We start from the raw sequence: 22,751 nt of genomic DNA, 5'->3' as shown, positions 1-22,751 counted from the left end.
ATGCTGGACAGGATGTGGAGAAAAAGGAACACTTTTACACTGTTGGTGGGAGTGTAAATTAGTTCAACCATTGTGGAAGACAGTGTGGCGATTCCTCAAGGCCTTAGAAATAGAAATTCCATTTGACCCAGCAATCCCATTACTGGGTATATATCCAAAAGACTATAAATCGTTCTACTATAAGGACACATGTATACGAATGTTCATTGCAGCACTGTTTACAATAGCAAAGACCTGGAATCAACCCAAATGCCCATTGATAATAGACTGGATTGGAAAAATGTGGCACATATACACCATGGAATATTTTGCAGCAATTAGAAATGATGAGGTTGTGTCGTTTGTAGGGACATGGATGAATCTGGAGAACATCATCCTCAGCAAACTGACACAAGAACAGAAAATGAAACACCGCATATTCTCACTCATAGGCGGGTGATGAAAAATGAGAACACATGGACACAGAAATGGGAGTACTAAACACAGGCGTCTATTGGGGGGAAAAGGGGAGGGCCTGTGGGAGGGGGAGGTGGGGATGGATAGCCTGGGGAGAAATGCCAAATGTGGGTGAAGGGGAGAAGAAAAGCAAAGCACACTGCCATGTGTGTATCTACGCTACTGTCTTGCATGCTCTGCTCATGTACCCCAAAACCTAAAATCCAATAAAAAATAATAAAAAAAAAGAAAACAAAAATTGCTTATGTACTAAGAGATTTTTGTTTCTGAAGCCTTCCTAACCCCTCTTAACAAATTAATAAAACAAGACAATCGGATTATCAATGAACACCATGTAATAAATACAAAAATGATTAGATATTGATCTAATAAAAGGACATAACGTATCAGTGGACCTTAAATTTTCATTAACCACTAATATCAATACAACATGTTTAATTTCTTTCAGAACAGGGGAGAAGTGATAGAATATTTCTTCCCAGGAGCTGCCCTGAGGTACACTAAGAGTATACTCAGACATCTAGGGTTTCTCTTTTGTCTCCTGCTTCTACAAACCTATTCCCACCCTACTCCTGCCTTTCCTAAGAAACAAAAAAATAGTCCATAGAGACTATCAAGAAATAGAACTAATAGTCTAGAATTTTTTCATGGTAATTGATATACTGGATATTGTATATTTTTTTTATCAGATATCAAATGTAAGAGGGATTCATTTTAGCTCTTACTAGGAAGAATTTTTTGTTCTCAAGGAGTCTTTGAAAGAATAGTGAAGTGAAAAGCAAGATAACATAATGAAAGGTAGCTTTGAAATTAAACTGATGTGAATTGAACTGATATCTCTCTCTCTCTCTCTCTCTCTCTGCATTTCTTGATGGCGTGACTTTGAGCAAATTGCTGAATTCCTTGAAACTCATTTTATCCACAAGTAAAAATGGATAGCTCAACCTGCCTCACAAGATCATCTTCAGAATTGCTGAGCAGAAAAAGTCCTTGGCATGTGGTGAGCACTAAATAAATGTTACTTCCCTTCCAAAGTCCACAGAATTTTAAAAGACACACAATTCAATACCTGACGATATGCAATAGACCCAAAGTGGCAGGTCTCTTCTGACACCTAGTTCGGCAGTGGAGTGTTTCTAGAAATGGTAACACTGGGATCACCTACAACAGAGCCTCTGAACTTGATTCTGCTTGCATTTTAATGGTAGGCAAGGATCTTTCATATTAGACGTTATATTTTTGAACTATAATATATTATGCTTATGAATATAAATAGAACATATTAAGTATACAAACACTCCCAAATATCTTGCATTTTAAAAATTAGAAAAGCAATATCTTACACTACTAAGACTAAATGGTTTTAAAACTTTGCTTTCTTTTCAATAATAGCCATTTCTAACTTTGATCAGATGGGCTAATGTTACTTCATTGCCCACTCTGAAAGACCATATGTTGCATTTACTTGTAAATGCTTCAATGAAATAATTTAATTACATCATTCTTGTCCAGAATCTGGCTTAAATTGAGTTAAATAAAGAGGTAAAATAGCTCTATTGAAAATGTATTTGTTTTGCTTAGTACTACAAATGCCATAAATCTTTAGATTTTACGTTGAAAGATTTGACATATCATTCTCATACTTGCTTGCTTATACAATTAACTTATTTTAAAAGATACGGGAAACAACCCCCCTAAAATGAAGAATATTTAATAGAGAGAAAAACCTTAAACTTTTTTTGATTTAATTGTTTACAATAATTCATAGAAAACATTATCAACCCTAGTAAATAGCTTTGCATAAACAATATCAGCTCTGAATATTAGAGATGGAGCCAAGATTTTTGGCTTCCTAAAATTCACAGATTATTTTAGATCCATGATTATACTGGGATAAATATAATCTAAATGAGTGTTGAGCATTCAGTTTGGGTTATGGAACTAGGTTCTAAGCATGGAGATAAGCCTGAGTACAGATCGGGACAAGTTACACAGAGTGACTCGTGGATAGTGGTAGTGTCCTGATTACTTAATGTTTGTTTTATAATTTTATGATTTATTGGATTGGGTCAGCAATTTAAAGTTATGAATAAGGGTAAAACATCCAAACTCTGATATTAAAAGTCATCAAAGTATAAAGCTTGGTATAGGGTGAGCACGACCTAAATGTTACTTTCCTTTCTAAATTAAAATGTGACTTCCATTTTAATTTAAAATAAAATTCAGCTTAAAAATGGAAGTTATAAAATTTCCTTTGGGAAGGATGAAGTCTGGAAATTTTATAAAAGAAGTTGTTCTTGGAGATAATTTGTAACCTCATGACATGAGATTTGTACTTAAGCTAAATAAACTATATATATTATAAGGATACAAAATGATGCTGCTGAATTGTGGTTTCAAAAGTAAAAAGGTGTTCTGAGATGCTGAATATATTAACATTTTATTTAAAATTCTATAAAGTGTCCTGTTTCAAATTCCACAATTTAAAGACAAACGATATCAGCTATCATACCAGAGGTAGTTATGAATGCACTTAAGAAGAATACTTACAATGATGAAAGTGGCGATAATGTCAGTAGTAGCTAATATGTATGGGTACTTTTGTGTCATGCACTATGCATTACATTATTTAATCTTCACAATAATTCTGACAGATACTCTATTGTTCCCATTTCAAAGATGAGGAGATTGAGAAAAGTTAGGTAATCTACCATATCGCGATGCTAGAAAGCGGCATATGTGAGATGATAAAATTTAAAATATCAACTATTTTCAGAAATATAGCATGCTAGACTTAAAGACAAAAAAATCTACTTTTGAAAAATAATAGTAATGTCATCTCAACTATAATTTGCTATGTGAGATTATGGAAAATCAACATAGTAGGAGAGTTTACAGATGAGAAATTTAAGTCCTTATAGAGAAAACTGAGAAAATTATTAAGGTCAAGGTCACTGGAGAGACTACAAAGTCGTTTAAAATATTTGTACAATCGCTTAATATAAAATACCTATCCATTGAACACATATTATGTGCCAGGTATGGTACTAAGCACTCTACAAATTAGATATCTAATTTTCCCAACTACCCCAGGAGTCATGGCCAAATGGTGGCAGAGTCAGGATTCAGACTAGAGAAACCCATCTGCCCCCAGAGCCTATGTTCTCAGCCATTGTGTTATGACCCAGGGCATTTATACACCTTCAATCTTTCCAGTTTTCATTAAACAAGCCTTGTTCACTAGGACATTTTTGAGATACCCTTTTCCCACACAGGACACTAAACACTACAAAAGTTGTTACACATTGTAGATAAACATGCATTTCAAGAGACTTAGTCCTCCATGTTAATATTCAATATCTCTCTGATTTATGTCTCAGAGATACTGACTCATTCTTGAATCTCAGGGCTTTGAGAAGCCGAATAACCAGTGTGCTTGAGAGGGAAAACTTTGTATGACCTTTATTTTTCAACATCTGTCTACCCAAGATAAGTCCATGTCATTGCACCAAGCGCTAATTTAGATCCCTTAGCTTCTGCTCTCATAGAAGTCACTGGAATGCACTTCTAAGATACATAAAGTCTTAGTCTCATAGCTCCCTTTGTTTTATCTCTGCCAAGGGTTCCCCACAGTAACTATTCTTATTCTGCCATTCAATTTGACTCTATTGTCTTTTCTCAGCTCTAGTTCTGTTTTGATAATAATCCTGTCTTGAGTAACTGCAATTTAGTTTCTTGGAACAGAAGACTCTTAAGTTTGAGAAAAAGATATGTGGAAGTAAACTTCTATGCACTAGCAGTACATGTAAAGGAACGCCACAATTAGGGAAGGATTTGCATATAGATAATCACAATAAGCACACTTTTGTCAAAACCAATTTCAAAGAGTTAGCCTCTCCATTTTATAGGTATTGGTTTTACAGTGGCGGAAGCAACACACATCGTAGCAATTATAGGTTTCATAAAAGCGTATTTCAGTTACATTCAAAAATAAGAATGCTTGTCATGAAATTCTACTTGCACTAAATGTTAGCTCCCTCTATATAAGTATTAAAAATATCTTCAAATACAACAGCATATGCTTAGCTAATCATATACACCTCAATCGATGTCCAGTGCCTTTTTGTGATAGCCTACTTTTTCCCTTCTGATATGTGTCTAGTTAGTTAATATAGCTTTTCAATTTGCAAGAAAGCAGAAATATTTCAGATCAGGTCATGACATCAAATATCATCTGCAAACAGTAAATATATTTTTCAAACTCTTACCAGTCTTAGTGAGACAGGTACAGTCTGCTTTGCAACAACTCCACTAATCTGGGATTATATCTAAGCAAAGTGGATCCACGCTGGTCCTTTCAAGAAGGTGTCCCACGAAAAGATCTAAGCAGTAATCACCTGAAGGAACTTAAGAGCACCACTCACGAATGTGCTGAAATGCAGAAGGGGACAAAGAAGGAAGGCAAGTCTGTTAGTAGAGCTTCACAATTACTTTTGCAATGTTACTCATACACGTTAAACCTTATGAATAGCAGTCTTAATCTTTTAACTTACAGTTCAGAGGCAGGATAACCTAGTCATCAGAGTATGAACTTTATTTGTCAATTAAAATAAGTAAATGAAAGTACATCATGATTTTTTCTTTTTAAAAAAAGCATGAGCTCCAAGTCAGTTGGATGGACTTCATGTCACAATTTGGTCACTTACCCATCTTTAAGGGCAAGCTATGTACATCTTCTGCAGAAGAATGTGAATAAAAGAAATAAGGTAATAATAACAAAATGCTTTTAACAATGCTCAATAAAGAGTAGTTATTTTATTCCTAACTCAAAAAATTGAGAGAGGCCCCATTTATGGAGTATATAATATTAAGCCGTAGGTTGGTGTTTTTCAGAAATTATCTCAATCCATCCACATGAGTTGTTATCTTTTCTGCTTTACAAATTAGGAAATTGATAATCCGGGAATTAGATATTTGCCAAAGTCAGACAAGAAAACAGTGGATTTGGAACTTAAGATATGTCTGTCTAATCTGGCCTTTTTCACATTTGAGGAGAATATAGTAAATTTTAGAATCAGTTGGTTAATTTTCACAAAATCATCGTTTGCGATACAATAGCACTGCATTATTTCCATAGATCATTTAAGTGCTTTTGTCAGGAGAAATGAAAGAATTAAAATAAAATACATTTCCAGCTAAATAATAATTCCATGTAGGAGGAAATAATAATGATTAAAGTAGAAATTAATGATCAGAGAATCAGAAAACAGTAACTCTATAAATAAATACCCTGTTTTTGAAAACTTAACAAAATAAACAAAGCATTGGTAACTTAGACCAGAAAAAAGAGAGAGAAGGTAAAAGTACACAAATTAAAAAATAACATGAGGAATTAGCAATTGTAAAAAGATAAAATGAAGTAAGAAGCATAAGTGACTACAAACATCTATGTATACAAGTTTGAAAATTTAGATGAAAGGAAAAATTTTCCAGGGAATCACATGTACTAAAATTGACCTTATTAATGGAGAAATTGTAAAGAGATCAATTTCCATACAAGAAATAAAGAGCATTATTAAGAATAAATATCATAAAAAACAGCAAGGTCCAGATAGTGTTGTGGTAAAAATCTACGAAACATTTGAAGACCAAATAGTCTCAGTACTCTACAAATTGTTGCAAAATATTGGAAATAACAGAGACAATGTTCCCTTTTATTGAGCCAGAATAACACTCATACCTAAACTTTAAAAACTCTCTTCAAAAGAAATCTATAGACCTATATTGCCCATGAATATCAATGCAAAAGTACTAAAAGAAATTTTGGCAAACATAGTATTATACATCATATTAAGAAAATAATGAATACAACTAAGTGGGATGTATTATAGATATTCAAGGTTGGTTCATACTAGGAAATCTATTAGTATCATATTCAATATGATTTTTCCATATATGCAAAGGCCTTAATAAAATTCAACATTCACTCATTATACGAATATTCAAGACAATAAATGTGATTTTTAAAATACTAAAAAATATATATTTCTCAATACCAAAATTGGTATCTTAACTGAACAACACTAGAAGCATTCTCATTCACATCAGGGATCAAGGGAAGATGCTAGTATTTCCATTATTATTTATTATTTTATTGAAAGTGTTAACAATTGCAATTAGACAAAATAAATCTATTAAAGGTATTAGAACTGGTATAGAAGAGGTTAAACCGTCCCTGCTTATAGATGATATAATACCTGAAAAACACTTAAGAATCAATAATAATTAATATTCTTAATCCCCACATCATAAAATAATATAGTAAGTCAACAGGATATGAAATTAATATTAAGAAATTAAGATATTAATCTTTCATATATATTGCATTATAAATAAATAACCACAGTGAAGGGGATGGGAAAGAATAGAACTAAGCTAAATAACTTTCAGAAACAGTGTTTTGACTGCTTACTCCAAGTCTAAAGACAAGGAAAAGTATACACACATATTGTACTCCGATTAAAGGAGTGGTATTTTAGAGTGGTATGAAATTGCAATTGTGAGACTACATTGTGCATACAGGAGGATTAAGCAAATAATTGAATAAATTGATGATACTGAGAGTAAAGTTTCTCAATGTCAAAAAGAGGAGTTACAAGTAATGGAAGGGATTTGGCTGGAATGAACCCTGTGATGCTGGACTGGAATCAGATGCCCCAGCATGAACTCAGGATTCTGTGTGTGCATGTGTGTATGTGTGTGTGTACACAAACTGACAAAGTAGAGATGTGTGCACATGTGTGTATGTATATGTACACATATTTCCTAGCTCTGTCAGGTGACCTTGAAGCAATGGCAGAAGAGCAATGAGCACATCTAGTACTCAGATTTTGTTTTCCAAATACCTTTTGCTAAGAAAAGAGCCAAACATCCTTCATGAAAAGGCTGATTTTGGGAATTGGTGGAGATTAGCAAGACGAGGAAATGGAGCAAGATGAGCCTGCAAGATCTTACAGTGTCAGAGTAAGCATATGCTCAAAATTTCATGGCATCAGGGTCAACGTGAAGGAGCCCCCCAACGGCCAATTCTAGAATGAGAGCAACAAACTAAATGATGATCACAATGAAGTTTATCTCATGGAATAAACTAAAGATCCTTGAGTCCACACCACCAATAAGTAATTGAATGAATAGGTAAGGACAGAATCCTTACAGTGAAATTCAAATTCAAAATACAAAAGAAATGACAGATATAGAAAATCATCATCTCACAAACAAAGTGGTAATCATTGTTCGGAAATAAGAATCGTTGATAGAGGTGAAAATTTGTGGGCCAAAGTTTATGAGAAAATAGGACGATGGCAGAGTCTTAAACTCTCTTCCCACAAGATCCTTATTATCTATAAGGGAAAAAATATAAATTTATAGTGGAGAAAATTGACAGATCACCTCAGTCAAGTGATCAAAATTAACATCTCCAGGAATGAGACATGCTGACATCATGTATCTCCTGATATAATAATATTGAGAAGGTCACAGCATAGGCTCTGCAGTATTCATGCAAAAAAAAACACCTGAATTTAATAATGAAGCAACATCGGACAAACCAAAATTGAGGGACATTCTCCAAAATGACTTGCCAGCACTCTTCAAAACTGTCAGTCATGAAAGATAAGGAAAGTCTAAGAAGGCCCCCAAATCAAAAGAGAGTAAAGAGATATGACAAGTAAATGCATTCTGTGATCCTGGATTGGATCTTGATTCAGAAAAATGACATTTGTGGCACAAAATCATAGTGACAGAGGGTAGAATGGTGGCTACAAGGATCTGGGGGACAGGAGAAAGGGGAGATGTTAGTCAAGGGGCACAAATAAAAGAATAAAAATAAAAATAAAAAAAAACTATGGTATATTTACAAGATTTACTGTTCTACATCAACAAAGCAGATTAAACTGTTATTACAAATTATACAACATGGATCAGCCCCACAGAGATGATATTGAGGAAGAAAATCGAAAGAGAACATAGTGTGTCATCCAATTTATATGAAATTGCAATAACTGATAACATGAATTTACGGTGAAAAATGTATTAGAATGAGAACTTCCGGTGGTATTAATTAGGACAAGTAACAGGAGAGGCCTTTGGGTGGATGTATCATTCTATTTGTGGGGGTTATACATGTTTATTAACCCATAACTTTCACCAAGCTGTACACTTAAGATCCAGGTATGGTATTTTATTGTAAGTAAGTTTTAATTAGTGGAGAATTATGAGAAAAACATTATTGAGTGTATTCTTTTGTCTCAGTTTTCATAGTTTAAACATGCCATTTTATTAGACAGAGCTTTCTAAAGGATGCAATTAAAACTAAGTATTAACTTCTGAGAATGCACTTCCTTATAAAACAATAGAAGAAAAGCAGAATTGTTTTACTTCTTCAATGCCTTTGCTGAAAATGTATGCTTTAGTTATCTGCTTATCATTTTGGAGGATGAGAAAAGATAATATCCTGAGATGTCAATATAAATAATACCTTTAAGAAAAAAAAGGCTAAGTTATGATCAACATCTTCGGATAAAAGAAGGCCGAGAAATAAATATACATTCAAATATTTTAAATAATAAAAAGTTTGGCAGTGAGAATTTGCTCCAGTTATCTAGAAAATTTACTCATTTAAGACTTCTGTTCACCCATATTGCCAAGTAAAGTCATTTACAGATCTGGGAACAAAGCTGGGGTGCTGCAGTAGAACAATTTGGATAACCATATTTCCCCTAGAACTTTAATAGAATTTCATAGCATACATATATTTTTATCCATTATATTGTAGAGGTCTTCTTTTGACTTTTATTCTATTCTGTTCATACAAAAAAGTTTTCTAGGTCCTCTGAGTCTAACTCTTCCTTCTGCCATTACTGAATTTTCAAATTGTAGGTTTGATCTAATTACAAAACCATTATTAGAATCTAGGTAAACGCATGTTATTAATACTCTTCAGGAGACTTTGGAATTAACATAGGCCACTTTGCAGAAATAATGGCCACTAAAATGAGCACCCCTGCACACACTGAAATAGCCACACTCAAAGAAGATTCATTTCTTTAATACTTAGCAAAAATGGGGAGATTGACTAAAGTATTCTCCAGAAAGCATAAAGATTAAATTGGCTTATAACTAAGAAAATGCTACCTTAGCTCTCACCCAGTTCTGCCTTTATGATTCTTTGACAGTGATTTAAGCACCACAGAAAGGAACATCAAGGTGGAATTACATAATCCTTTCTTCAACCAATTGCTAGCGTGTTTGCTGTAGATTTAAACACTGCCACAGGCTTCTAATGGTTGGCAACTCACACTATGGAAAATGTCACTGGGCTTTGCTGCCTCACTAGCTGTGCTCCACAGAGCAGAAAATTAAGCTTGACATATTTGGAAAAGGAGTTTTCTGGTTTGTAAGAATTTATAAAAATAGCTACACTTATCTATTCTAGGGTCACATTTGTAAGTTATTAGTAGCTCTGAGATAAATAATTTAATTTTTTTGTACATATGCTAAAATTTTAGATAATTCTGACTCAAAATCTAGCTAATGGTCTCTTAAGTGGTTTAATTTCTATTTCTAATTTAAAAGATAATTCAAAAGACACATACATACATGGGACAATAAAATATTTTTTAATCCATGGCACATAAAAGTCAGTATCTAAAACTATGTATTTCTGCTTCAGTTTATTCTGATTCCTTTCAAACACAGATAAATCTGAATAGCCAGTCAGTTATCAATTATCAAAGTATGAGTTCCAGCATGAATAGCCTAGATTTGTTGTACAAATGTGGTGCCACAAATTGAATCATTAGTCTAGGTCATATTAGGCTCAATTTTATTTTGTTTATTTTAGGCATTTTGTTTGAATTATGCTAAGATTTAAAATTAATAACCTTATTCTAGTAAGAAGCTCATTTAGGTATATTTCAAACATTTAAATGTGTTTTTTCTTTCTGTTAAAAGCAGCATGTAGTTTTGCCATAAGAATCATACCTCATGGATCCCCTCATCACACTTACGTTACAAATCCAGAATAAAACTGAGGTGAAACAAAATAAGATCGTCATAAAAGAAAATATTCACAGTATTATTTCTAGAAAAGCTCACAAAATCTTTCAAAATGGCTTCAAGCCACCTGTTTGAATCACTCAGAGGCATCTGCCAACTTTACCAAAACAAGGACCCACCTTCCTCTCTCCTGCCAGTTTTCTTTCGTCCTTGCTTTGACTGTTGTCTCATGTAACCTAAAAGAGAAGCATCATAGCAGGCTTCTGGATTCTGTCTGCACTATGATAGGTCAGTTTCATTACAGATGCTGAGAACTTCAGCCTTCAGAGAAAAATGCTCTCAAATCTCTCCCTCTCCTCAGCACTTTGCATCTCATATGTTTGTGTAGGTGGCATTCTCGTCAATACTGCTTCCTCTAACCATGTCTGGATAAGGCAACCCTCTGCCTACTTAAAGTCCTATCGATTAAGCTAATGACATTTACTTAGCACCTGCTCAATAAAAGTCACTGTTTTGCTAGTTGTGGGGAATACAGGTATACCTAGGACATGAAGTTGCTTTCCTTAAACAAAGATAAATGTCCTCTTGATTTGTTTGTTACATAAAGTAGCCCCTGATGCCTGAATTTCCTTCATCTTCTAGCAGTCAAACAATCCCACTTACCCACACTTAACAACTTGTCTTTTCCATTACATTTCTGTTTGAATTAAGAAAAGCTAACATTGCCCTTCCCAGGACCACCACAACACAGAATTCTGTACTCACTCTTGCCTTATCCCCTTAGAACACACACTCGTGACCAGTAGTTCATGGCAATGTCTTAGTCTTTATGCTTCTTTCACTTAATGTTTCTCTGTTAATGATTTTCTGTATGTGAATCTCCATTGTGTTTGTAAATGTGGGAGGAGGGAACTGCTTGTAACTTGTGTAGCACTAAGCACGTTTAAGCACTGGAGCCCTTGGTGAGTATGACAATCATCCACCTGGATACAGATGGTCCTCACTTCCGAAAAGTCTTCTGGGCAGAAATGCATGGCAAAAGGCTGTAGTCAGGTACAATTACCAACGGCAAGAAAGCACGCGTTTGGGCAACAACCCTGGCTCAGTAAACCCTTCTCTTTAAAGAGATCCATTAGTCAGGAATTTATAGCATTTAAAATGCAAGCCCTCAGCCACCAAAGCTTTTCTGTCTTTAACTGTTCACTCTGCTTTCAGAACACTTGGCTGCTTATCTCCTGTTTTGTTTTGTTTTGTTTTATCTTGTTCTTCCTTTCTCTCTAGGTCCTAGGGGATAAATTGGCTCAGTAAAGGCTTTCCACTAAGTGTGGGGCAGCAAGTCACAATTCCTTGATGATCACCCACCCCAAGCTGACATGTTTCAAATGACCTGAAGTAGCTACATCTGTTCAGTCAAGTTATTACAAGGAGCTTCGAGAGTGAGCGCGTTCTGAGCAAACAACCATAACACGGGCTCCTTCCTGTCCCCAAGAGATTGCAACCTCCGTGTGATTGGCAGGTTTAAGGCCTGGTTTTCTCCATCACAAGATAATTTTCTCCTCATTGTAAAAGGCTCTCTACAACCTTTTGCTTTTTGGCTACTTTTTATGATGAGTAAATTTGGTTTAGCGAAAACATTTTCAGACTGAGAAGGAAAAGGATTTTACGTCTTAAAAACATGAAACCAGTGTAAGATATTTGAAAGGTTATATTTAAATATAGGATATATAAAATATACATATATGATATATAAATATATAATTTATGCATCTATTAATATATGTTTAAATATATATTTTTTCCTCCACTCTGTTTTTCAAGGATTTTCCTGGTCCTGAAGTTTAGTGTTGGGCTAATCAGTTATATCAACTTTTAGGCACTTTGAAATCACTCTGACCCTCTGAAAAAAATCAACAGATAAACAAAGAGAAGAACTGAAATTTATAATGCCTAAATTGCTGTGAACTACTGTAAATTTAACCCTAGAAGCTGAGTAGGTTTTGTGGCTAAATGTGTACAACTGAGACGAATGAGGGAAAAGAGAATGAACTAGCTGTTGTTACCAGCCTCCACAGGTAGGAATCTCTGTGAGAGGCACATGCTTGCTGCTGTTGGGGCTCAGAAAATGACACCCTGAGTTACAGCACTTTGGCATGCTCAGTACTTTGAACTGTAGGACATTGAAGGGGCCCCAGAAGCAAAACCTCTTTCTGGCCTCCTGCCCTTCTTTTTTTTTCCTTTTTAAATATTTTTTCTTGTACTTTAGGTTCTGGGGTACATGTGCAGATCATGCAGGATTGTTGCATGGGTACATATATGGCAATGTGGCTTGCTGCCTCCATCCCCCCATCACCTATATATGGCATTTCTCTTCATGTTATTTTGCCCCAACCTCCCTACCTCCCACTTCTCTCCCCTAGTCACTGCAACAGACCCCAGTGTATGATGCTCCCTTCCCTGTGCCCATATGTTCTCATTGTTCAACACCTGCCTATGAGTGAGAACATGTGGTGTTTCGTTTTCTGTTCTTGTGACAGTTTGCTGAGAATGATGGTTTCCAGATTCACCATGTCCCTACAAAGGACATGAACTCATTGTTTTTTATGGCTGCATAGTATTCCATGGTGTATATGTGCTACATTTTCCCTGTCCAGTCTATCATCGATGGGCATTTGGGTTGGTTCCAGGTCTTTGCTATTGTAAGCAGCGCCACAATGAACATACGTGTGCATGTGTCTTTATAATAGAACGATTTATAATCCTTTGGCTATATATCCAATAATAGGATTGCTGGGTCAAATGGAATTTCTATTTCTAGGTCCTTGATGAATTGTCACACTGTCTTCCACATTGGTTGAATTAATTTACACTCGCACCAACAGTGTAAAAGCATGTCTATTTCTCCACATCCTCTCCAGCATCTGTTGTCTCCTGATTTTTTAATGATCTCCATTCTAACTGACATGAGGTGGTATCTCAATGTGGTTTTGATTTGCATTTCTCTAATGACTTCCCTTCTTTCTCCTACTCCCTTTTCTCCCACAAGGCAGGCCATAAAAACTAGAGTTTCTCTTCCCCAAGGTGAGTCACAGACACTGGAAACCCTCTCCCCCAAAGCCAATCATAAAACCTAGAATGATTACTCTAGCCTTCCTCCACCTCGCTGTGTGGAAGATGGTCATAGAGAAATTCTCTGACCTATCTCCTTCCAGAAGGTACCCTGCCCAAACCCAGGAGGAGGGAATGCCACACAGAAAGACCAGGAAAATCTGGACAGGCCTGCGGAGTTCCCCTAGTTTATTACCCTTAGATGAATATCTTTTTGTCCAATCACATTTCTACACAGTTGTACATTCTTCATTGAACCTAAGCTTAAAAATAGACAGTTTTCCTTAAAACTTCACCTCTTCATTTTCTGAGAGCTCCCATGTCACACAGAACTTTGATTGAATGCTATGCTTTTCTCTTGTTAACCTGTTTTTGTTATAGGGGTGTCAGCTGTAACCTTCATGATAGGGAGGAAGGGTATCACATCTTTTTGCCCCTATACTGCTCCACATCTTCATAGATCAAGATGATCTCCACACCTTGTCTAAGACACACAATACCCATCTTTATATATAAATGTCTCAACAGCCACTCGATATTTTTAAATATGGGCTGGATTTTGAACAATATTCAAGCTACCTAAGAAGAAACTAGAGGTACAGGCATTGTGGAGTTTGTGTGAGTTACTCTCATCCAAAGAAAAAAATCCTCTCTACATGCACATCAGAATGACTAAAACAAAGCATCATGACAACACAAAATGCTCGCCAGGATGCAGAGACCCTGGGTCACTCACACATTGTTAGTGAAAATGTAAAACGGAATGGTACAGCCGCTCTGGGAAAGTTTGGCAGTGTCTTTTAAAACTAAACATACTCTTGACATAAACTCAGCAATGGCACTCTTGGGCATTTGCCCCAGAGAAATGAAAATTTATGTTCACACAAGAACCTGTACAAAAATGTTCACGGCAGCTTTACTCATAATAGCCAGAAACTGGAAACAGCCCAGATGTCCCTGAACTGGTCCATCCACACCATGGATGACTACCTAATCATAAAAGGGAGTGGTTGATACACACAACAGCTTGAATGAATCTCGAGGCAATTATACTGAATGCTAAAGGTCAACCTTTCAAAGGTTACATATTATGTTATTTCATTTATGTAATATTCTTGGAATAACAAAATTATAGAGTTGGAGTAGAGATTAGTGGGTACCAGGGGTTAGCAACAAAGGATGTGTGATTTTAAAGGAATATAACAAGCGTACCATGTAGTTATGGAAGGTCTGGATCTTGATTATGCTGGTGGTTACACAGATCTACACAAGTGATAAAATTAAACAGAACACACACTGACACACACTCACATAAACACAAGCACATGTGTAATTGTAGTGACTTCTGTGGATAATGCCCACATCCATTTCCCGGTTGTGATGCTGCACTATAGTTACACAAGTTATCTTTGGAGAAAACTGGATTAAAGTTACACGGGACCATCCTGGATCTTTTTTTTTCTTTTTCTGTGAATCCACAATTTCAAAATAAGAAGCACAAAAATAAGAAAAAAGAAATCTCTTGAGTTTCCTATACTAGACTAGCTGCTGCACTCTGCTTCTTTTTCAGCTTTTGTTTTTAAAAAAGAAAACGTCTACAAATTTACCTATTAGCTGCTTCTTTTTTTTTTTTTTTTGAGACGGAGTTTCGCTCTTGTTACCCAGACTGGAGTACAATGGCGTGATCTCGGCTCACCGCAATCTCCGCCGCCTGGGTCCAGGCAATTCTCCTGCCTCAGTCTCCCGAGCAGCTGGGATTACAGGCACGCACCACCGTGCCCAGCTAATTTTTTTTTGTAATTTTTAGTAGAGACGGGGTTTCACCATGTTGACCAGGATGGTCTCGATCTGTTGACCTCGTGATCCACCCGCCTCGGCCTCCCAAAGTGCTGGGATTACAGGCTTGAGCCACCACGCCCGGCCTTTAGCTGCTTCTAATACCTCTCCTATGCTATCTTGCATCTGCTCCAATCGTAGCTCTGATTCTTTCACCAGCTTCCAGGAAACTGCTTTTGTCAGGATCATCAAAGACATCTATGTCCCTGTCTAGAGGTCAGCTGTTCATCTCCACTGCACATCTGTTACTCCAGGCCCAACGCCACCTTGACAGCAGAAGTGTACCCTAGTCAGGAGGACTCTGCCTTCACTTCATGGACCCTCCTGTTTTTTTTTTGTTTGTTTTTCCTTAGGAGTGGCTCCTTCTCAGTCTCATTTGGAGGTTCTTCTTTTTTTTTACCAGATCCATTCCCTTGGTAAACAAATCTAGACCCCTAGGTTTAAATAGTTATCTATACACTGACAACTCCCAATTTTATAACTGTAGTCCAATCTCTTCCCTGAATCTAACAACCACTGCGAATCTTTACACAGATTACTAACAGGACCTTAAAATTAACATGACCAAACTGAACTCCAGATTCTCCACCAAACCTGCCCATCCCAGTTTTTTCCTATGTCAACAATGGACAACTTTGTATTTCTAGTGACACAAGCCAAAAATATTGCTGTCATGAATTTCTCCTCTCATGCATCATGTCTAATCCATCAGAAAATCTTGTTGGCTCTATTTTCAAAATACGTCCTGAATCTGAGCATTTCCCACCACCTTTACTGTCATCATTCTATTCTCATTCACTATTATCTCTTGACTGGATTCTTGAAATAGTTTTCTATGTCACTATCTGCCCTCGCTCCCTACACGCCTGCTCTGTGCAGTAACCCAAGTGCTCCTTTTAAAACACGAGTTAGAACGTAACATTCCTCTGCCCAAAAAGACCCCATATATTTTGTCCTTTGCTACTTTTCTGGCCTCATCCCTTCCTATTACCACCTTTGTTTGCTCTGCTCTAGTCCACTGGCGTCCTTGCTCTCTCTAGGACATGCCACATACATGTCAAAGGACCTTAGCCTCTGTTGTTCCTCCAGCATGGGTAGTTACAAAGACAGCACTCTTCCTTCTCCATTCAGGTGCCCACATGACACCTTTTTAGATGAAATCTTATCTTTCTACACCTTGCTGTTCTCCATAGGATTCATCATCTGTCTGTCTCTCTCTTCCTCTCTGTGTGTATATATACGTGTGTGTGTGTGTGTGTATGTATGTGTGTGAGATATATATCATTTCTTTCTTTGTATTTGGTTTTGCTTTTTCCTTTTTTTTTTTTAGACCGACTCACTCTGTGGCCCCGGCTGGAGTGAGTGGTGCCATCTTGGCTCACTACAACCTTCGCCTCCTGCTTTCAACTGAACCTCCTGTTTCAGACTCCCAAGTAGCTGTAATGATAGGTGTGTGCCACCACACCTGGCTAATTTTTGTATTTTTTAGTAGAGACAGGGTTTTACCATTTTGATTAGGCTGGTCTTAAACTCCTGACCTCAAATAATCTGCCTTGCTCTCCCACCATTTATTTCTTTATTATCTGTGGATTTCTACTCAAAAGTATAATATCATAGGACAGGATTTTTGTCTGTTTTTTCACTTCTGTATTCCTAGTGTCTAAATTCTGCCTGGAGCACAGAAGATAGTCAATAAATAACTGTGGTCTGAATGAATTATTTAACCAATTATGCAAGTAATTATCTATTTCCAAATAAGAGAAGAGTTGGAGTAGCTGGAGTAGCCTACACCTTGAGAATTCTGAAAAACCAGAGAGTAGTCCATCTGTCCCATTGACTGACATCTCTGGCAAGAGCAGCTGACACCGTCTCATCGCTGCAAGATCTGCCAGTCAGTGGGCTGAGTGCTTCACAGCACCTCTCCACTGAATAACCAAATAGGGCCCGTTGGAGGGCAGGACCTATTTGCTACCTTAGTCCTAGGGATTCCACAGCCCTGTGGCAGTGAGAAATGCAGCTGGCAGGAAGGTAGTTACCTATGCTCCTCACTGCTTCTCAACCCAGAAAATCTGAAACGTGAATCCCAGTGTAGTCAACACTGTGAGTCTATAGATTATAAATATTTACATCTGTGTTTGCCCAAGGCTGGAGCTTAAAAGTAAAGCTTTGACTGTTGGAAAAATCAGATGGAGCAGCAGAGAGCATAAAACGTTCACTCAACAAATCCTTACAAAAGGCCTACTGGCACAGGTCCTGTTCTAGACACTGGAGATAAACTAGGGAACAAAACAGCCAGTAATCGTGATTCCATAAAGTCAATATTTGAGAGTTGGCAGGAAGCAAACACACACGCAAACAAATGGATGAACAATACAACTTCAGATGATTGGTTCGGTGAATCTAATAAAATAAGATGATAAATGACTGAAAGATTTCTTTGAAATTGGGTGATTATGTTATTACGCTGAGGTGACATTTGAGCACCAATGTGAATAATTAAAAAAATTAGTCCTGAGGGCAGAATGGTCCTTAAACAAGGAAAAGAAAGTTAAGAGGCCTTCAGGAACTAGTGTGGCATGTTTTAGAAACAAAGAAAGGAGGCCAACGTGTGTGCAGCTCAGGGAGTGAGAGGGAGTTAGAAAAGATGAAGATGGAGAAGTAGACAATCCCAGTGACCTCTAGCAAGGAGTTCATGTTTTATTCCAAATGTAAAGACACTAGAGATGTAACTGAAGAATACTTACTCTCCTTGTTTTCTTCATGTGAAGGGAAACCTAGGGCTTCCCTTTTGTTCTCATGCCTTTGATTGGTGAGTTTAGTAGAAAGAGCTGGGCATGAAAGGCTCAGTCCCTTCCTCTTGCCTGCAGAGAGCCGGGCTGTTGTCTGCTTTGGACCTAGGGCTGAGCTTTGTGGCCACAGCTTACCTCTGTAGTACCTGCTGTGCAGGTATTTGGTGTTGCCTGTGACTTCTGGATCACTTAATCTAATTCTTGTGTAGCAGCAGGAAGCCAAGGGCTGGCACTCACTCTGCCACATTCTCCAAAAGTTCTATTAGTAATAAACCCGACACTCCATTCTCCATGTATTTAACTTCTTTGTCTCCTTCTACTGCTTCATAATGCTGGCGGTGAGGAGGGAGTTATAATTAATAGCCTTCCCTCTCAAACTCCAAAAGGAAGTTCATATGTTTTTCTTTATTGAATAAGAAATACAGTGATCTAATTTATGTTTTAAAAAGATCACTCTAGCTTTTATTCAGGTACTGAATTACAGACAGAGGGAAATGAAAAGCAAAGATAGTGAGGCGTGATGGGGTTCAGGACATGCTACCTTAAAACATGGCACCTTGGTATTTGAAAACAATGCAGAAGTAGCATGATTTCTCTGACTTCTCCTACCCTTTTCCTCTGAACCATTTCATAAAATCTAGAAATAATTTTCTTATCTTCTTCTGGAGTAGGTCATAAGACTGTCATGTGAGAGGTGCCCTTTCTAAGCCTGATGGAAAGGAACGTCTTTATCTCTGAAGACAGGGACAGGGAGAAGAATACAAACAAATAAGCCTTGCAAATTACCTTCATTAGATCATACCCCCTTTTCCAGTCATACTTCTTCACAACTATACACCTCTTCATCAAACTTACCGTACAAGTACACAGGTTTTCCTGTTTCTTTGGATATTCACTTCTGAAGGCTCATGTGTCACATAAAACTTATGTTAAATAAAGGTGTATGCTTTTCTTTTGCTGATCTCTTTTGTTACAAGGGCCTCAGCCATGAACCTAGCGATTGGTAAAAGATAAATATTCTTTCCATCTTCAGGAGACTACTATAGTTATTTAGGATAGATATAATGGTGGCTTGGGCTGGGATTGAAATGGCAGACAGAGAGAGAAGGATAAAGAATTGGAATATACATTTAAGCAGGCCCTGGAAACAGACCCTGTTCTAGACACTGGAGATAAAGTAGGGAACAAAATGGTTGATAATCTTGTTTCCATATAGTCTATATTTGAGAGTTGAAGGGAAGCAAACAATATATATGCAAACAAACAGGTGAACCAAAAGGATTTATAAACCTGATGTAAAGATCATAAAAAGTTGGTATCAAATATGACTTCTAGGTTCTGTCTTGAGTAGCTGTGGGTGATGGATAGTAAAATATCGAAATGTGGTTCTCAGGTAAGGAGTTGTGTAGACAGTTATGGAGCCTGGTAGACAGGTCTGGGAAAACAATATAAATTTGGGAGTTTTCAGATGGCGTTATAATCTACTTGGTACCATGAAATAACTTAGGGAAAGAGTATAGACAGAAAATAGAGGATGACTGAGGACAGAGCTCCAAGAAGTGCTAAAGTTTAATTTTGTGGTTTTAGACAGAGTGGAATTGGATATGTGTACTCAATTAAAATAGAAAATTATAAAACAGGAATTAATGTATTTCATTTTTATAAGGTTACATTAGAAAAAGAACAAAAGTGAGACAAAGAAAAAGGAGGGTCCACAACAGAGGTACATAGCAGAAGCTGAGTAACTAGGATGTGAGAGTAAACAGAAGTAGAGATGTGAATTAAAAGATGGAACTCGTGAAAGTGAAGAATTTCATCTTCTGTGGAGTTATAGAAATGAAATATTTTCACACACACATAAATGATGATAAACATAGATAAATAAAGCTAGTTTGAATAGGTTGAAAGAGAAGTGAAGTCCATAATCTAGTGTTATGAATACAGCATTGTGTAGTCAAAGGAGTTTGCTGTAGGGAGTGAAAAGAAGCAGAGAATGTCGATGGAATGAAAAGAGAATCAAAAAAGTGTGTGTAGGCTGGGTGCAGTGGGCTTAAGCTCGTAATCCCAGCAGTTGGGAAGCCGAAAAGGGTGGATCACCTAAAGTCAGGAGTTCAAGACCAGCCTGGACAACATGGTGAAACCTTGTGTCTACTAAAATTCAAAAAATTGGCCAGGTGTGGTGGCGGGTGCCTGCAATCTCAGCTGCTCAGGAGGCTGAGGCAGAAGAATCACGTGAACCCAGAAGGCAGAGGTTACAGTGAGCTGAGATTGCACCACTGCATTCCAGCCTGGGTGATAGAGCAAAACTCCATCTCGGAAAAAAAAGGAAAAAAAGAAAGGAAAAGAAAGGAAGGGAAAGGAAAAGGGAAAGGGAAAGGGAAAGAGAAGGAAGGGAAAGGAAGGAAGGGAAAGGGAAAGAAAGGGAAAGAAAAGAAAGAAAGAAAGGAGGGAAGGAGGGAGGGAGGGAGGGAAGGAGGGAGGGAGGGAAGGAAGGAAGGAAGGAAGGAAGGAAAGAAAGAAAGATCTAAAATTATAAAACCTTAATGATAAAGCAAAAGCTTCAGAACTCCTAATTTGGCAACTTTCTCTTTGATTAACACAAAGGCACAGGCAACAAAAATTTTTTTAATTGTGTGTCAGAAGACAATGACAGAAGAGAAAAAAATGGCAACACACAAAACAGAAGAAAAGATTTACAAATCATATATTTGATAAGGGAATAATATCCAAAATGTATAGGGAAGTCCTAAAATTCAACAGCTAAAAACCAAAAGACCCAATTTTAAAGTATGCAAAGAACTTAGCTAGACATTTCTCCAAAGAAGATATACATATAGCCAAAGAACCGTGAAAATACAGTTGGCATCACTAATCAGTAGGGAAATGCGAATCAAAACTAGTGACATACCATCTCACACCGATTAGGATGATTACTATAAAATAGAACATAACACGTGTTGGTGAGGATGTAGAGAAACTGGAACTCTTGTACACTGTTGGTGGGAATGTAAAATGGTACAGCTACAGTAAAAAGTAATATGGTAGTTCCTCAAAATATTAAAAATAGAGTTCCCTTATTTTCCAGCAAGTCAACCTCTGGATATATAGTCAAAAGAATTGACTCCAAGGTCTTGAAGTGATATTTGTATACCAATGTTCACAGCAGAATTATTCACAATAGCTTGAATGTGGAAGCAAACCAAGTGTGCATTGATCAATGAATGGATAAACAAACTGTGGGATAGACATATAATGGAATATTATTCAGGTTTAAAAAGAAATAAAATTCTGACAACATGAGTGGACCATGAGGATATTACACTAAGTGAAATAAGCCAGTCACAAAAAGATAAATGCTGTATGATTCCATTAATGTGATGTATTTATTCAAAAATCACAGAGACAGAAAGTAGAATGGTGGATTCTAGGGGCTGGGGAGATCTGGAGAATGGAAAGTTACTGTTTAATAGGTACAGAGTTTCAGTTTTGCAAGATGAAGAAAGCCCTGGAGATGGATGGTGGTGATGACTGCATGACAATACGAATGCACTCAATGCCATTGAACTGCAAATGATAAAAATGTTTAAGACAGTAAATCATATGTTATGTATATTTTACCAGAATGAAAAACACTGGATGAAAATGTTCACAAATAACCATTTCAGAACTCTGTAAATCGAACAAAGACATACAAGCAATTGAAAGGCATTTAACCAAGAGAAAATACTGAACTTTGGCTAAGAACAGCAGGAGTCTATGACAAGCCATAAAAACAGCAGTTTCACTGCTAGAGGGCCAACTTGACTTGGAGAAGAGCAAGGAAAACCCCAATCCCCTTGGCATTACTGGAAGCAATGTCTATGGCAAAGAAACCAGAAAAGCCAACATCACAGCTAGCCTGAATTTGCAGTTTTAGTTGGGGTAAGCAACAGACTTGGCAGACTGACCTAAAATTTACAGGGAGATCCAAGAAATGAGATGGCCATAGTGGCCTTGATAAACTCCCTGATATCCCCCCTTGTAGCCTGGAAGTATGCACACATGGGCAAGGCTGCATGCACTCAGGGAAGACCAGGAAGGGCCCAGGCTATCCACACGTTCCTGACTGCATGTGAGGGCTTGCACATACACAGGGGAGACACAGGAAATAAAAAGCTGGGGCAGAATGTCACTAAACTTGATGTTACCCAAGCTACACAGGGATCCCTGGGAAAAGGTGGAAGCCTCATTGGCTCAAGGTGTTTAAACATACACTGTAATAATTCACAGGATTACTATGCTGTCCTGACACAGTGAGTGGTAACTTCTAGGAAACCACACTTAAGATTTTTAAAGATGCACAGACATCAATATGTATACACTGCAGGTGATACAGACTTGACAGAATTAGTTCAGACAAGAAATGAAACAAACAGTAATGACAATAAAACATGGGGTGGCAGCACCAGAATCAAGTTGCCACCATATATTATTTAAAATGTGTAGTTAAAAAAAAAATCCAGCTCCTAG

General features: G+C 37.0%; 1 protein-coding gene across 13 annotated transcripts in view; it reads right to left on the bottom strand.

Annotated features, from left to right (window-relative positions):
- Positions 1 to 22,751, bottom strand: part of DLGAP1 (DLG associated protein 1) — a 1,035,773-nt gene that overhangs the window by 904,750 nt on the left and 108,272 nt on the right. For all 13 annotated transcript variants that reach the window (XM_035269693.3, XM_035269689.3, XM_035269699.3 and 10 more), the window contains one exon: positions 4,725 to 4,887. The gene's annotated coding sequence lies outside the window, so the exon portion shown is untranslated. The remainder of the gene's footprint in view (positions 1 to 4,724; positions 4,888 to 22,751) is intronic.

Source organism: Callithrix jacchus, chromosome 13 (genome assembly GCF_049354715.1).
Source record: "Callithrix jacchus isolate 240 chromosome 13, calJac240_pri, whole genome shotgun sequence".
In the NCBI taxonomy this organism is placed as follows: domain Eukaryota; kingdom Metazoa; phylum Chordata; class Mammalia; order Primates; family Cebidae; genus Callithrix; species Callithrix jacchus.
Note: the sequence above shows the minus strand (reverse complement) of the source record. Positions and strands in the feature narration are given on the sequence as shown.